The sequence below is a fragment of the Tasmannia lanceolata genome, unplaced genomic scaffold (assembly GCF_043159265.1).
Source record: "Tasmannia lanceolata isolate RefF3 unplaced genomic scaffold, GAP_Taslan_0.1 ptg000008l, whole genome shotgun sequence".
In the NCBI taxonomy this organism is placed as follows: domain Eukaryota; kingdom Viridiplantae; phylum Streptophyta; class Magnoliopsida; order Canellales; family Winteraceae; genus Tasmannia; species Tasmannia lanceolata.
This window is the reverse complement of record NW_027518685.1, coordinates 225,101-229,251: the sequence shown is the minus strand read 5'-3', so window position 1 is coordinate 229,251 and position 4,151 is coordinate 225,101.

The following is a 4,151-nucleotide window of genomic DNA, read 5'->3' as shown; positions in this document are numbered from 1 at the left end:
CATTTTGTTTGTGCAGTCATTTTAACAACTGGAGCCTTGGCACCCGTTCCTCATTTCCATTCTACTTGTTTCTCTGAGCTGATTGCAAGATGAAGATGACGGATCAAAGGACGGTTAAAATGCGGTAAACTCCCACTAGGAATCAAAGGACAGTTAAAATGCGTAGTGTTGATATGTTTGTGCCAACTACTGAATTGTTTTATATACTTGAACTGTTAGAATGTTCCTGTTGGTGGTTCCACACGAAATCAAAGATCTTGAATTCTTGATGGGGGTATAAAAACAACCCTCCAATAAAGACCCCACAAGTGGCAGAAGAGTAGCTCAGTAATTATACCACACCACTTTGTAAGGGGTAACTAAGTAATTATAACCCCCCAAGAGAAGGCCCTAAAGCAAATTCTACGTAAATTCCACGTTGCCGCCGCGTGGGAGGATAAGATTGTCCACGTAGCTTCCACATGGAGGGGGAGATTGTTGGGGGTTTCACGCGAAAGCAAAGATCCCACATCGGAAAAGTGGATGGATGTGGATGTGCTTATAAAGACTTGGCACCCTCCCCTTAACGGCTAGCTTTTAAGGGAGAGTTCCATACGGATCCCAACAGTTTCCATTGATCTGGGTGGCCTAGCTCGAGCCCATTCTATGGAAACAATGGTCGTGGGCCACTGAAAGATGACAACAATATTCTTAGCTGGGAAATTTGGTAAAAACCAACATGCCTTTAATGGTTTTGACGAGCTTAGCTATTGCTAAGCTTAGAGGCTAATTTTGGAAAGCAATAAGCTTTATAGAAGCTTTTTGCATGTTGGAATGTTGGATATATATCGTGTAGATTTGCTAGGAAAACGGGATCCCGTTTTGTGAAAAAAAAAAAAAAAAAAACTGGCGTCAATTGTTATGGCTACGTCTACTAAAAGACAAAGTAAGGGTCTCAAATCCCCATAAAAGCAATAAATACACCTTGGAAAAGGTCAAATCAACGGTGAAGTGTATCAGTCATGGTGCCATCTTCATGGCTGATACACCGACAAAGCTCAAAGACACTTTGAGGACCTCACAATCCATACCAAAATGGAGATTCTAAGAAAGTGGAGGAGTTAACAAGTGCAACACACGAGAAAAGCACGTCCTGCCAGGAAGGGATAACTTCAAATCCTAAAGGGAAAAAGTTTTCAACTGAGGAGACGGATACAGAGGGCATCCAACTGATTCCAATAGAAGAATCAAATGAATCATGGCGGGAAGTTCATAAGAAAAGTTGGCCAAACCCTCTCAAAAGCCCAACATACTCCATCCAAATTAGCCGATTATGTAATTCACAACTATTGAGCATCCTGAACCCTTCCTTGCATGTTTCCAAGTTAGGGTTTGTTTTGTTCTTCTATTGTTTCATCCTTTTTTATGAATCTAATCGGTAAGGGTCCCCGCTAAACGCCAGCTTACCCATCAAAAAATATAAAAAAATAAAAAATAAAAAATCATTGGTAAGTGACACCGGCCGTTTTTATTTTCCAAACGGAATCACGTTTTCAAAGTGTTTTCCTATATTGTAGAAGGGTTCGTGGAAACATACTCTCAACGAACATACTCTCTCTCTCTCTCTCTCTCTCTCTCTCTCTCTCTCTCTCTCTCTCTCTCTCTCACGGTTTTAGAGGGGAAGGAGAGCAAGTGCTCTTTCTCACGTCAAAGAGTTGTGGTTTTTCATTGGCCAAGAGTAGGACGAGAGAGATGACCTTTGGGCGTTTCTCACTCAAACTAAAGTTAAGGACACCTCGCGCATTGGCCGGAAAAGCTTAGGAGAAATCGCCCACCAAGGCTAACGGTATACTTCTGTATCTCTCTAAGGGAATGTTAATCTTTGACTTTAATAGCCAAAGATCCAAAAGGACCAACTAGGGGCGATGGCACTTGAAAGGAAAGGGGGACAATTGCCCCCTTTAATTTTTTGGAAAAAAAAAAAACCTTTATTTTTTAATATTTTTTTATACTTACCCCCTTTTTAAAAAAATACGACTCCCTTTCCAATCATCCCTAAGATAGAAAATAAGTTTAAAATTTTAATTTTACCATTTTTATGTCCCTTCCTTGTGCAAAATTTACTATAATTTTTGCCCCATCTTGCAAAATTTCAGTTAGATTTTTTTTTCTACCTTAATTTTAAGATAGAAAAAAAATTACTATAATTTTTGCCCCCATGTGCAAAATTTCTGGCATCGCCCCTGGGACCAACTATAAAGATCTATGTTTAACATTTGCTATCACAGCCTAGGTTGTCGGCATTCAAAATCAAATAATACAATGGAAATCCATGATTTCGTGAGGAAATTGAGGTTATTGGAGAGTCAAAAAGAGATTGTCGCAGCCAGGTGACCGGAGTCTTTTTTGACAACTAGCCGATTCACTTATGATCACCATTGACCGACCATCCGCCCATAAAATTTAAGGATGATCAAAAGGGTGAGTATGGAAATATCGAAAGTGAAATTTTTGGAAAAAACATATATAGAATCAGTGGTGATTTTGGAAAATTTTAGGGTGCCGGAAAAGGTTTACGGCTGACGACTAGGATATTTTTTCAATGATCTGCCGGATCATTTGAATCGCTGTCACACCGGTGGATCACTCCGTAATTAAAATGGCCATGAATTATGATAAAACTATGTTTTTCTCTCTTCTGAAACCATAGGCCGGTTCGGGACGGTTCGGACTCGGATGCTTGGTCCGACAAGGATCTGCAAGTCTGCAACTAGTATTAAAATAAAATAAAAAGAAAGGGGGTCTCATCGAAACACACATCAGGGTGACACATGCGTCTCGAAGCAGAATGGGGATGAATTTTTTGGCAAGTGGAAAGATCATTTATATATTGCCCTTGGGTGCATGAAGCTTGTTTATGCACTTTTGATCGACGAACCACCTAAAGTTTCTACCACTAGCACACTTGAAAGGAAGGCACTCCATGCCCAGTGGGAGCGATCAAACCGTACGAGTCTTATGATCGATCATGAAAAGCACCATAAGTTTGTCTATTAGATGTGTAATTCCTGACTCTAAAGATTGGAACAAATCCACTGCTATGGAGTACTTAAGTGTAGTCAAGGAGCAATCTAATGGGACTTCTAAAGCACTTGAAAATATCCTTATGATACGTATTATGACAATGAGTTACGGCAGGCATAGTGGTGTGGTGAGCACATCATGACCGGGGCTTTTGAACTCAAGAGAATGAATTAATGAATATGTCGGGTTTCCAGGTTCATTGTATATTAACTTCTATATTTACTCAATTTGCTTTTGCAATATCAATTATAATACGTTGAAAGAGAAGTGGACCATGGGTAAGTCGATCACCATGTGTGTCTTGGGAGGAGGAGAGGCTAATGGCTGAAAAGTCAGAAAGTGCTCACTTCACCACTCTAAGATCGATGTGGAGGCCATGGGGACATTCCATCTTATTTTGAACACTGGCCAGTCGGTGCATCGGCAAATGAATGTCGGTGTAACTTACACCGACGCTTTCAGTGAGCGTTGATGATACTACCGTGCCTAAATGTATATACCGACGCTTATTGAAAAACGTCGGTGATACGATTTATACCGGCGTTTATGAACGTGGTTATAAATAAAAATCAAATGTTGCTGTTAAGGTAATCACCGACGGTTTAAGAAACCGTCGGTGTATATAATATTACACTGACGGTCACGACCGTCGTTAAATCCCAATTTGGGCCTTTGGATACGTATATTTACCGTCGTTTTTGGAGCGTTGGTACGTTCACCGACGGTTACTGACCATTGGTGAGTATGCTATTCAGCGACGTTTTTGGAGCGTCGGTGATAAGATAATTTTTATTGTTGAAATCACCGACGGTCAGGACCGTCGGTAAATATAGATAATTTTTTTTTTTTTTTAACATCCCTTTATTTTGAATATGTCCATCAAATGGAGATACAACCTGTAACATGTACATAGGGATCTTATTATACAACCTCACACTACAATGGCGCCATTGAAACAAACCATCTTTGCAATGTTTTGAAACCAAGATCTATAGACGGCTCTGAAAACATAAATGATCTTCATCAGTTTAAAAATTCTAGCGGTTACATTTTTCCAAAATATGATATTTGCATAGATAGTCACAATA